The following is a 14498-nucleotide window of genomic DNA, read 5'->3' on the forward strand; positions in this document are numbered from 1 at the left end:
TGGTACCATGAAGCTTTGTTAAACCTGTGTTTTTGTTTATTTTTTATTTTAATATATTTATATTAACTCAAACTGGGTTGTTATTTTTGTTGAGAAGTTCAAGTAGTAACTAAATCATCCCTTGGTCATACCTAGTTGTGACAGAAGGATGAAACATTAATAAATTGAGAAATATTTGTATCACCTAGCTGATTTGTTAGAGCCATCGGAACAGCTGGTGGGTCACTACATGTCATAGATACGATAACGTAGCGCTGACATCGACACGGTCTTGTTCAACGCTACGAGATGAGGCATATACCCCATGTGTAGCAAAAACAAACTTCAGTGTTCTGTGAAAAAACATTCACACTTTGTTGGAAACACTCGATATCGTTAATATATATTAATATTAAATTAATTGTTGTTGCAAATATAATTAATACAATGCAGATTAACAATTATCAAGACTAAAAGCGTTCTTCAGCAGCCATGACAGATAATACGAGAATCTCGTGAGAATGTGAAATATCCATACATGAAAATATATAATCTACTAGAGTAATGTGACGGAACATGCTCTTAATTTTGTTTTCGCCTGTGGCAATATTAATTGTTTTAGAGGGCCGTGTGCAGTTCCAATATGCACTTAAGCCCAGATGGGCACTTTGTTACGTAATACCTCTGCGCGACGGTCGTCGAGCTCTTTCTAATACACACCCAGCCAAGTTGCGGAGGCCATGTGGCCAGTAGTTACGTAATACCTCCGCTAGTTCGGTACGTTCGGGGTATTGCTGGCGAACTTGGCGATGACCAGTCTAGGCTTGTAAGAAAAAAAAATACCGCTCGGCCACTGTGGAAATATACACATCATAAGATTCGGTTCCGCGTGCTGTCTCCGGACCAGTCTGGGATTTTATAATAAATAGCTAGGGTTTTAGAGATATCGGGGAGAAACATAGGAAGGCTTCCAGGGGGAACGTTGTCCGTCCGGACTTGGTAAATATTATTTCTGCTCTGCTCTGTTGTATAACCTTGATGTGATTGATGTGACTTTAAATATTTTAATACTGTATTATACCAATAATATTTAGACGGTTCTGCCGGTCATCTGACGCAGTAAACTGTAGGCTCGCTGTCTAAATAATTATTAAAGCTTAGCCAGTCATCATAGAGGACCTAGGTAAACTGTAGGTTATTGTCTTTATTGTGATAGGTACCAGTATTAATTCTGTATTACAAGGTTACTGAATGAGCAGTTAAGGGTTAATCAGTTAGGAATAGAGTTGTAATTCCTTTATTAATTAAGTTCCCCTGGAAGCGTTTCTCAATTATCACACGTGTGGGTGTTGTGTCACGGTGAAGTGATTAGAATATTGTGTAAACTAGACACCTAGAGATTAACTAATTAAGTGATCAGTTCTGGATTGTTATTATTTGTTGTTAATTAACTACTGCGGCAGTACATTTGTCAGCGTAGATTAATACAGATTCCAAAGTGTATTGTATTTTTGTTGTGTTTTCTAGTGAACTAAACTTGCTATATTATATATACTTTATATAAGATCTTATCTCTGTTCATACCTAAAGACGAGCCACGCGGGTATATACTGCCCGATACAGAGAGATCTAATAGATATACAGTTAGGAGAGATATTTGGATAATCGTGTTTCATTCAGTTACGGGTATTATAGGATCCCCGTGACAAGTAATTTTTGTTTTTATGATATATTTGACGAATTGTATTTTTTTTATTTATCTTTTAAAACTTAAACTTAATAGTTTCTCTAAAATTATGAAAAATAAAACCATACCGACATTTAAACTGCATTATCTGCTCTCGAAACTTTTTTGACAGAGGTCAAGGTAAGTAGACCAGTTTTTATTTCAATATGCCGAAGCATTGTAATATAGATAAAAAAATTTAAAAAAAATTGCATGACGTCACTTTACATTTGTTTACAAGAACAATAAACTGGGTGAATGACGTTTCCGTTTTAAGAACGCTGGAAACATTTCAATTACTATGCACTTCACTCTGAAGAAAATCTTGTTATTAAAAAAAAAACTGTACTATTTACGAAATATGGATTTCAAGTGACATTACTGTAGGATATTTATTGTGTATAAAGCCAAAATAAGGGTGCGAAAAGTGACCGTCGTCGACCGTTGTCGTTTTTTTTTTTAAAGTACTTGCAGTGCTAGCCGTTTGCTAGTAGTGTAGTGGTAGAATGTCATTTTAATAGTGTGTATTTTGTGCATTATTGTAGTGGCTTATCTCAGATCTGAGATGAAGAACTAAATAATGTTAACTTTGTGCTAGTAGTGTAGTCTTAGACTTTAATTAATCAATTTATTAGTACTGTATTACTATTAGTGATCGCCAAATATTCCTTATGAGCTCATCTCGGACAGTATATGGTTTTAAAATACCTACAGTTAATAAATAGTTTTAGGTAAGTAAAAAAAACAAATATATATATTACTCGACGCAGTTTCTGCGGTGCTCCGAAGAAGATGGCGGAGAAAACTGCTTACAACCAACATGGTTGTCAAGAGATAAAAATAGCCAGACGATATTGTACATTGCGAATTTTAAGGGATTACCAATACATAAGACATCTTTATGGCGCCTGATGCGTGTCAGTCGTGAAGAAACTTAAATATGTATACAACTACAACATTATTTGAACGAAACAGGCGATAATATTGCCGGAAAAAGTGCCGCTGTGATCTGTGGCGGCGCTGCTACGAAGAAATAGCATCCATATCCCGTAACCGTAACCGTAACCGAGACGTAGCCGAAAGTTGTACATGCCATTGTATCATTACGACCTTCAGCCTCTTCAAATTGTTGAACCGCCCCGCTTGTAGTTGTGCTTGCAGCTTGTCGGGTCAATAAGCTATTAGAACGCTCTTTCGCCGCTGTTCTTCGCTTGGTTGTTGACGCAGGGTGAGTTTTCAACTTTCTTTTTACCATGTTGCTTGTTCTAAAATCCCAGTTTCTTTAAATAAGTTTTAACAAATAGCCCAGCTTCCTTCAAAACGTAACGACAAAGTGTTTAATTTTTGTACGAATATAAACAATGACGTGGTCTCCCTTGTCCTATGAGCTATGCAAACCACCTACATGGTAAACTGTACTTACATTAAAAACAGTTATTTTGCAATGGCTGCAATAACTGCCATTATATTCTTGACCCCTCAAATACTATTTTTCTTTCTGTCAACGTTCCAAGAGATTGATGAATTAGGTTTTAAAAATACTATTCAGTGTATTCTTAATCAAGATTGTCTTGTACCTCTGAATAATATTTACTAGTATTTACTAGTTCTTCAAGTTCATTCTTTATCCAGAAAAACTCAAGAAAAATAATTATTTCAGTCATGCGAGAACCATGAGCTTCTCTCCACATTCAGTAAGTCTCTCTCTCTCTCTCTCTCTCTCTCTCTCTCTCTCTCTCTCTCTCTCTCTCTCTCTCTCTCTCTCTCTCTCTCTCATATGCATGATGTAACCACAACTACATGTACAGCTGTAATAAACTTTATTTAGTTTTCCTTTTTAATATTTATCGTCAACTTCTTCATACAATACAAATCGCATTGTCATGTGTTAATTGATAATTTTTTACTCCTGACAGCAGTGCAGACATATCGATTTCATACTTTACGTTTGCATGAATAATTGTATCGGGTGAATAAAACAAACCTATAAAAAAAAGTATAAAATGCAGAACATTGAACTTCAGCCCTAAACCAGTTTGGCATCTTGTGTATTGATGGTAATGTTAAAAAGAAATGCTATACACGTGCCAACCTATTTATCTACCTAATAATGATAGATACTCTGTGTTTCTCCATATTATGAAGATTGTTATACACACACAAACAAAAGTAGGAACATAAATAAATTAATTTCACATGATTATATACAACTTTAATCTTACCCTATTTGTACACTGAGCTTTCACTTAAAATTTGATTATATATTGGCGACTCGCATGTACAAACTTCGAAAATTGCAATATAAATTGGACCAACACATGAAAGTCAATATAATTGATGTCGTTATTATCTACTTAATCATGATGGTCGATTGGTCCACTATTTTCTTTCAACACAGCCCATAGTATTTTTCTCCAGGATGAAATACTTTTTAAAATTTCTTTTAGTGTTATCTCCATCATACATTTCAAGATTTCCATATTAATCTCTATTACCTGTGAACTTGTTGTTTATTTTCTCAGACCGTCCAGTCCCATAATAGTCTATTGGGTTGCAGTTGGGAGACATGAAAAGGAAATCTAAGATTTGAGGCAAGAAAAAACGACAACTCGAACAAGTAAGGAATAGCGTTTTATCCTAGTAGAGAAAACACTTCTGGGTGATGTAAAAGAAATACTCACATAGATGCTGAGTAGCTTTTCAATGAAATAGCATTCTTTGACAATAATTTGTGTATTATGCACAATTTAAAAAATAAGACATGTATCAAAATGAACATATTACCATCAATATACAACAAAAAAAGCTGATTTTGTGCAAACGTTTTGTTCTGCCATGTATACCTTTCCTGCTATTCAACTTCAACAAGTGGGATTCTTTTAAACATCCGATGTAATCTCTTACAGGAGAATTTCGTGGCTAATCATAATCATATTGCAAGGAGTGGGACATCTCAAGTTCATGAAATTACCTTTCAAAGTCGCCTAAAATTTCTGATCATGTTTAAAGCAAATTGAAGAATGGTCATCCACTCATAAGCACTCTGCTTATGGACAATTCCACCTTCACGGACGGGACAGTCGCACAACTGTAAAACAGTTACAAGTAAATTGTGTGTGAAAGCATTACTGACATAACTAGCACAAACAACATAACCTATTGGTGGAAAGGAGTTTAACGCCCAATATGAGTTGCAGCTATTTTGCATGCAATCTAAGGTTATTGTGATACTTGATATAAACAGTGATAACTTGGAATTACAGTCTGTACTGTTCTAATTCTGAATTCTACCAGATTCCAATTATTATCACCAATATAGATTTTGCTGTCCGTCCATTCACTTTTGCATACATGTCAATTCCATTTCTGACAGAGCATATTATGTGAAAATTATCACAAAATCGACAGAATCATGTGATTACTAATAGGTTTAGGAAATAAGATGTTTGTAACTGAAAGGCAAAACGAAAATCATATAGGTTGACCACATCCGCTTTTAAGCCAGAGCAACGCCCCATTTTGCTATTATTTAAGTAGCAGCATACCACGTGCACAGTTGCTATTATGTAAGTGGCAGTATACCACACCCACAGCCATTTCAAATCCCTGGGTTTATTAAAATACTATTGTTGTCAACAAACTTATATTTATAAGAAAAATAAAAAAAAGCATTTGTGTATTTTGATACTTAAGGGATTTTTAAAAGAGCTATTTCCTAAACGTTATACTATTAAGCTGCTACACAAAGTAATGACACAACAATAGTAGTTTGGTGCCAAAACCTAGTAACTCTTTCTACTGATTTTGAAAAAATCGACAAATAGTTCATTTGTGCTTGAATACAATATATTGCAATAGATAACTGCTTTAACATGAATGTCTCCTGTGGATTATTTCTGTTTATGAATGTATTATCTCAGTTTTCACCAAAAGGTGAATAACTAGGTTTTGCCATTGGATTTCCCCAATACATTACGAATGTGTATGATATGTGAGTTATGATATGTGAGTAATTCATGTTTTCAAGAAAAATAATAATTTAAAGTGTTCGTGTCTTTTTACACATAATGGTGAACGTGCACCGATATGTATTAAACTAATAAGTAATAACATGTGTATATATTCATCTTGTAGTTCAACTATAGCCAGTTAAAAGGGACACATGTTAAAGTCACTCGACCCTAGATACAAGCTTTTTGTGCATGTGAAGTTACATGTATTACAAAGACTAGGACAATTACATCAATGAAACAAACAGTAGATAATGTGCTATTTAACCGCAACAAAACTAGTAATCGAAATGTTTTGCACTGCATAAGAACCTGGGTTAGTGTGTTTACAAATAGTTTTGGTATAGGTACAATAATAAAATAAATAAATAAATAAATAAAATAATATAATAATAATAATAATAATCAGAAAGACGAAGAAAACAATTGTACGATGCATTTAGTCCTGTTGTAAATGAACAATTTGCCTAAAATATAATATATATTTTTAGAACCATCTTAGTGAGATTACATTACTAGTATTGCACTATGGGCTGTTTTCCGTGTGCGCAGTTTTTGGAGCGGCGCGGGCGCGATTACTAAAAACCGTGCCGCCCGTAGAATCGAGGTTTTGCATTACACTTCCATTGCGCCAAAAAACTAAGCAAACAAACAAAAACTCCAAAACCGCGCGCATAGAAAACGCCCTTAAATCAGTCGCATACATCGTGATTACTTTAATAGAATACTTTTTTTATTTTATACAACAAACAACAAAATAAGCCTATAATCTCTGTTTTCCAGACATACTGTGAATCATACTGTTAGACTAGGAGTGACGACTGAACACCTCGTTACACCAGACAGCCCCACAGTGACTGATATTTGTTACTTCCAAGTGAGGGGGGCGTTTCTTGCGACGAACGTTGATCGGCGTCTCCTACCGGGGCTTAAAGCACTCTGAAGCCAGTAGTACTGGCTGGCAGCTCGGTCCAGAGATTCTGTAAGGCAGTGGTTACCCAAGTTCACACTGCATGTCCTTTTTCTGTGGAAAATAAACACACAACGTATAGTACAGCGTATTCGTGTCCTTTTTCTGTGAAAAACAAACACACAAAGTATAGTACAGCTTTTTCAATACTTTTTTACAATTAATGTAAGCCAGCCTTCCTGGGTTTGGCGGAGAGACGTGATTCTGTTATAATTTGTCATCTATGGTAACCTCGGTCGTGTTTTGGTTAAACTGTTGGACTTAATTTCGGTAGGTACCGGGTTCGCATTCCAAGACCGGCTCCCACCCAGGGCTTGGCTAGATGTAACGACTCGGTGGGGAGATGTAAGGCCACTACGCCGACTGCTCTCTCGCTAACCACCAACAAGAAACAATCGGTCAATTGTCCTGGACCGATAGCCCAGGCAGTTGAGGTGTATGTCCAGGACAGTGTGCTAGAACCTCAGTTGGGATATAAGTTCATTATGGTAGCAATATACTGTACGCGGACCCGTGTTCCTTGTTGCAAGAAGAGTTCGCTTGTTTTTGCATATATCCATGTTTGAAGGCCAATTATTAGGAATATGAAATAAATTCTTAAGCCTATTAACAGCTATGGAGTTATTTTTGAAAACCGCCCTCCTGAAAATACCACATAGAAAGGCTAGGGGAAATAGCATAACAATCTAGAAAAGTGCCTAACCTTTGTTTTTAAACTTGTTTTAATACCAGTAATGTGTATCAAATAACTGCCATGGGTCATTAAAAAAGAAATTCCAGGTGGTTACATAGGGCTAATTTGAAAAAAGGGGGAGGTAATTTGTAGCAGTGAAACCTATAAGCTGATAAATATCAGCATTTTTGTTCATTGTCACAGGTCATGGTTGGTAATTATATATATATTTTAAAGTTTTTGCTATAGTGTCTGTTTAGACAAGAGGCAAGTCTATCTTTATTTTTACTCTGTGTTTAATATGTACATTTCACTTAAAGCAAGGGAGTACTGATGATCAGGAAGGCTATGTTGCACGTGCGTATCGTTTGAGGCATTCTTACTGCATTGCAGATATAAGCTAGCCAATGAAAAACGAGTTGGTTTAGTGTACGAGGTATAAAAATTATTTAGGTGGTGGAATTATTTGTACAGTTGGAGCATTTTGTATAACAGAATGATAGCATATATATTCAGAGTTTGTATAAAATTATGATAAGGGATATGTTATTGCAGTGACCATCAAGGTGACCGTCGGATGCCTGAATTTAGAGGTGTGTAAAGCCGTGTGGAGGACGTCGGCCCACATTGTGTTAGACGGTTGATGAGAACTTAACGTCGTCGTAATGGATGACAGCTTTAACGTCGTCGGAGTGGATGACAGCTTTAACGTCGTCGGAGTGGATGACAGCTTTAACGTCGTCGGAGTGGATGACAACGTAACGTCGTCGGAGTGGATGACAACGTAACGTCGTCGGAGTGGATGACAACGTAACGTCGTCTGAGTGGATGACAGCTTCAACGTCGTCGTAGTGGATGATAGTTTCAACCTCGTCGTGAATGATTTGAACACTGTGTTTAACATAAGACTGAATTGTCAAACAATAATATGTGGGTTAGGAGGATATCTTGTGTATATGTACACCTTTTGTATTGTTGTGTATAGTATTAGTGTATATATGTAATCTGAGCGCGAATGAATGGACTAACTGTATGCTTGTGTGGTTCTGGTTGTATATGTGGGGTTATGTGCTATGTTTAGTTTAATAAAATGTATGTTTAAAACGTTTTGTATTGGTGGTCTTTTCAGCTACCATGCCTTATTTTGCCTTTAACATAAATATTAAGTGCCACAATACATTTTGTCTTGCATTTTAATGTTACTGGGGAAGGGTAGGGTAAAGATTATTTTGCTCTCCCGTGTCTGTATTAACAACAATCTAAGTAGTAAACCTTTGTTTTTAAACTAAGTAGGTTATATACATCGATTATCACCAGTGGGTCATTTTTCAGAAATTGCCGGGGGTTACGGTGGAAGTTCCAATTTAAAAAAAAGGAGGTAATGACTGATCCGTAATAGTGAAATGTGTAAGCTTATAAATATCAGCCATTAAAAAAAAATAAAAAATCCCATCATATTTTGCATTTACCATAAAGACCAAGTATAAACTGATGTTGAGGAGGGTAAAGATGTGATGACGTAATATATCCGTTCATTTTAAATTTGGCCCCTGTCGACCTTGGAATATTTTTAAATGACCCACGGAGGTAATTTCATGCATATGACCTACTAAAACAAGTTTGAAAAAAATCATAGGCACTTTGGTAGATTGTTATACTATTTTCTCCTTCTAATAGGAGTAAAACCTGTCTGGCTATAGGGCCTAACGAGATTTTAGTGTTTTACTCGAGATAAAGGTGAAACGCGACTAATTTGGGTAATTTTCAAACAAGCTGATTTTATGAACAACCGACGAGCTGAAAGGAAAGTACTTACATATGTTTAGATGCCCGAGCCCTCAGTTCCTGTATTAAACGCTTCAGGTTAGAGATTCCATTTCGTTTGTAGGTCTTTTTTTCCAGTTTTCTGAAATTAAAAACAAAATGTAAACGAAATATAAATATAATGCATGTAAAGGTATCATGTCTGTAAATAAAATGCTAGCAGCAGGTCTTCAGAGCGTATGTCCGTTTCTAGAATAACCAAAATGGAATTCCCGATTTCTCCGATTACATTCATTGCAATATAACGTCATCCCATTGGTCCAACCGTAGAAACGGGAGTTTGTTCATTTCTCGATGAACATAAAAATTACGTCGTCAAGGAACATATCTGATGACGTAATTTTATATTGGGAATTTTTTTTTCTGTGTAAAGTTGATATTGAATTTTTACATGTAATTTGCAAAGTTATCAAATTATGAAAGTATGTGTTCTGAAAAATATTACACTGGATATGCTAGCTATTATACTATTATATTATATATATACTGAACAGCATTGAAAAGCGCCACCAAGAATTGCTTGGATTTCGAAATGAATAACTCAGAAATGTTTTTGTTCTGAACGGCATTAGATGGATGCTTGATAATGACAACAAACAAAAAAGATGAACAATCATTGATTAGTTTTTAATTCATATACGTATTAAAAACACGTGGGGGTCGCAATGAAAAGTCAATAGCGCATATGACCACCATCTGCAGCAACACAAGCCATGCAACATCTTCTCATCGACCCGATAAGTCTGCGAATAGTGTTCTGGGAGATAGCATTCCACTCCTGCTGTAGTGCGTTTCCAGTTATCTAAGGTCTCACTACACAGATGACTTCCGGGTGAGAGTTCATTCATCACGGTCCACTATAGTTCCTAATTGTGACACATGTTATGGTTCACATATTCACTTCTAGGAAATGGTGAAGAATTAAAACAATATGTATGTTTAATGGTAAGCCTTCTGGCTGTATTTTGCCCATGTTATTTTGTAATATTATGCATCGACCTTTTGGGACATGGGTATACAGCGCAAGTGACAGCCGGAGTGAATCGGTTAATGAACCACCTGTTCGGACCGGTACTACAGCCAGATGCGGTCATATAGCAAAAAACTGAGACGGAAATGTTCTCAATTTTGAAGTGAAAATAAATGCTTATATAATGTATGTTCGCAATGGTGTATGTTGTTAGTGCCAACGAGAACCCGTTCTATGGGCAATCTTCGCTTGAAGTTGGGCAGTTTAACATGGGTTTCAATGGCAGATGACATCTGTGTAGTGAGACCTAAGGTTATTCATTTGTGGACGACGTGAGATGCGTTAACCAAGGTAATCCCAAAGATGCTCTATTGACGAATAATCGGGAACAGTGCTGGCCATTCAAGCAAAGGGAGATTATTGTTCGCTAGATACTGTGTTGTAACGTGTTCTGTGTGCGCTCGGACGTTGTCTTGCTGAAACGTGTGCATATCCCGATGCTAACGAAAGAGGGAATGACATGATTTTTCGAGACGTTATCCCGATAGTAAATGGCATTCATTCTACCACGGCAGACATGGAGTGCTGTTCGGTGATGATAACTGATCCCGCCCCACACCATTACACTCCCTAAACCTCACCGATCTGCCTGGACACGTTCTTCACGCCTACGCCACACCCGCAACCGACCATCCGTATTCCTTAAATAAAAACGGAATCGTTAGAGAATAGCACACCATGCCAACGTTGTAATCTCCAATGACGATACCTTCCATCCAAACTTCGGCGCTCGTTTCGATATCGATCAGTCAGGATAGGTCCAACATATGGTCGTTGAGCACGCAACCCAGCAGAGCGAAGACGACGACATACAGTGTGCTGATAACCCATCGTCGACCTTAAACAGTTGATGAAGTCCTGGCAGCTGATCACGTATATGGAGGCGAACAATATGGCGATCTTGTCGTCGTGTCGTAACACGTCGTTGGTCTGGACGTGGACGGTCCCTGGTGGTTCCTGTCTGCTGGTATCTCCTGAGGAGTCTAGTGATTGTTGCATGATGGCATCCAAACCGCTGTCCGATGATTCTACACAAAATGCCGACTTGAAGAATTCCTAAGTCACGTTCACGTTCCTTGCCATCACTTGTTTAACGTTCCCTCAAAGACTACTTCACAAATGAAAGTGGCTTTTCAGAGACCATGTTTTATAGCCCCAATCAGCATGATTTGTATATTCAATTTACGTTTTACATGCTGTGCATGCAATACGTTGTGCTGTGTTTCATGGAGTGTTCAGGCAATCGTTTTTGTAAGTTATTCGTCGTCATACATGGTCTATAAGGTAGTACGGTACTTATTCATTGGTATTTTTAATGCTGATATACGCCCCATTCACATTTGTTATCATCAACGATATATATATATATATATATATATATATATATATATATATATATATATATATATATATATATATATATATATATATATACTGAACAGCATTGAAAACGCACCACCAGATATCAATGTCATAAACACGTGATAATTTAGTATATTAACCCGGTTAATAATGGTATGCAAATTTAAAGGTATATGTAAATTTGCAAGGTCTCTAGGTAATAATTGGTTGCTGTGAATGGGTCATTTGTTTACAAACCAACAAGACCTGTATACCTAAGGGTAACTAATTTGTGCTAATCGTGATGTCAAATTACCTATGGAGTCGACTTTAGGACTGTGATTTACTAAAAATCAAATTAAAATATTATTTTAGAAGTGTAATAGGATAAATAGAATAGAAAAATAATTGTGATAGGATAAATAGATTTATCCTATAACTTACCCATGACATGTCATAAACCCATGTGATAATTTACTTTATTAAGCCGGTTAATAATGGTATGCAAATTTGCAAGGTCTCTAGGTAATGTGTTGCTGTGGATGGGACATTTGCTTACAAGCCAACAAGACCCGTGTACCTGAGCGTAACGTTTTCAAAGATTTGTTTAAAATGCGTGACGTCAAACTAATCTGCGCTAATCGTGATGACGTCATAATATCGATGGCGGCGACTTTAGTACTGTGATTTACTAAGAAAACCCTAATTAAAATGTTATTTTAGAAGTGTTATAGGATAAATAGAATTCGCTACTCGTGTTTTTTAATATGTAAAATATCAAACTCGTCTAGTTAATCGGTATTTGTCTTGGCAGAGCCTCGATAAATACCGATTAACATAGACTCGGTTGATATTTTCAATATTAAAAAACACTCGTGACGAATCCTTTATATATGCCCTATACATATATAATGCTCGGCATATTGGCCACCACAATCGTCAATATCTTGTGGCGAAAATCTGTGGCAATTGTTTTTGGGAGTTTCTTTTTTGTTTTGTTTTTTTAATAACATTCTCTAACGCGCCATTTGTTTTAAAGAATCATAATGATAATTCAGATTGTCATTTACGAGAACAGTGTGTAACTTCAACTATTCGCTGATCCTCTGATATGTACGGTCACGTTGTTCTTTGTTTATTACTAAAACTGTCCTACCCATCTTAAAATACTAGTATATCATTCCACAGCGCAGCGGCTGTGTCCATGGTGGAGGTGCAGGCGTGGATCTGGGTTGAGGGGAACTGGGGGTCACAGGTTTCATTACTCTAGGCGTAACAAACTGATCAAACACCTAAATTAGGAAACCTATTAAAAGTATGCTACATCTATTTTTCTTTCTTTTTTCTTTCTTTCTTTCATTATTTTTGTTGTATATTTCACAACAAATCCGACACCTGCTAAAAATGTGTTCTTCTCCATTTTAAAACCGATAAGAGGCTGCTATTGCATGATCTTTGTCTATACAGACCGCTTATCGGTTTTAAAATGGAGAAGAGCACATTTTATTTTGTGGCCGACGTATAACAAGTGTAGCCAAATATATCGAAGAATGGCGTTCGACAGTAAGAAAAGTAATGTTGTAGGTCTATTATAGACGATTGCAGCTTTAAAATATATTCACTTAAAGTGGCAGCCTCAAGTTGCATACCGGCAATGACCAAAACAATTCATTCGTATTTGAAAAAAAAAGAGAAAGAAAGTGATTTAGACAATTGTATCTATACAAAATTGACATGAAGAAGTGGCTGATCCAGCGTGAAATTGAGCAGCTGTGTAGTTCTGCTTAAGAAAGTGTTTAAGAAATCATTCTGAATTGTTGTTTTTTTTGTGTTTTTTTGTCATAACTGAAGTATCTTCATAAGGAAGATGGCTAGGGAACAGAACAGAACCTTATTTCGGTGATATATTGAGGTGGTTTACACATTGAATATAATTATAACATATACATGTTTTAAAAAACGGTGTTAATAACATTGAGGAACATACATAATTTCTTTGTAGTTGATAACTTTGTAGAATTAAATAGCTGATACAGTTTGAAGGTGTTAGGTCTGTTGTCTGGTTAGATATGTTGTCTGGTTAGATATGTTGATCTTTCTTTTGTAACATAAGGACACTGAAATAAATAAACCTAAAACAGTGTTACAAATATGACATATTCTGTCTTGTCTTTGAACGTTTTGCCATCGGCCAGTTTCAGTTGGTAAATAATGATTACTAGTCTGGAATCGAATATAGACTGTCCATAGATTCTACGGAAATGAAAATTAGAATGTGTTGATCTGAATAATCTATAGGTAATGCATTTTGAATAGATATTTAAACTATCATTCTATACCTGTCTGTATTGATCTTTTAACCTTTGAGACACAATATGAACGAATGTTTATAATATTTTGATTTAACCAATAATTGCTCATGCCTAATTTGTTTAGATTGTCTTCTGTATCAACTAACCACTTAAATATGTATTCATGCTTGGCAGTTTTATATAGCATGATTCTATATCACGTTGGGGATATTTTAGAAACTTTTCCAGTAATGAAATAGGCCCAAAAGCTAAGCATCCTGCTTTTGATCTGAATATCCAAAGAGAAAACACCCGTTCGCCATAAATCATAGGTAGTGGGGTACTTTTCTAAGTTTTAATAATTTTTGAAGTGAAGAATGTACGTAGTATCGCTCTGACATTAGTAAGCATACTAAAACGTCAAAGCATTGTTGACGTCACGTCAAACAAATGTTGGCATTTTTATGGTAACGTCTTCGGCAATGTTCGTAACTTAACAAAACATGGTGAAATACCATTGAAACGCCTAGATCCGCGCCTGACAAAGAATAAAAGTAGCGCAGAACATATGCACAGTAATAATCCATTGTCCGACTGATGATGCAAAACATAAAATACATAAAAAATGGCCATGCATAAAAATAACAGCCAAAA

At 36.1% G+C, this 14498-nt stretch overlaps 1 long non-coding RNA gene across 2 annotated transcripts; it reads left to right on the forward strand.

Moving 5' to 3' along the window:
- Positions 1–2511: 2511 nt before the first annotated feature.
- On the forward strand, positions 2512–8529 carry LOC121382222. Of its 2 annotated transcripts, XR_005959134.1 has the most exons (4): positions 2512–2933; positions 4228–4322; positions 6499–6697; positions 7914–8529. It is a non-coding gene; the product is annotated as an uncharacterized LOC121382222 (long non-coding RNA). The 2 variants fall into 2 exon arrangements; XR_005959133.1 differs by lacking the exon at positions 7914–8529 and having other exon boundaries at positions 6499–6769.
- The last annotated feature ends 5969 nt before the right edge of the window (positions 8530–14498 follow it).

Source organism: Gigantopelta aegis, chromosome 9, assembly GCF_016097555.1.
Source record: "Gigantopelta aegis isolate Gae_Host chromosome 9, Gae_host_genome, whole genome shotgun sequence".
Classification (NCBI taxonomy): domain Eukaryota; kingdom Metazoa; phylum Mollusca; class Gastropoda; order Neomphalida; family Peltospiridae; genus Gigantopelta; species Gigantopelta aegis.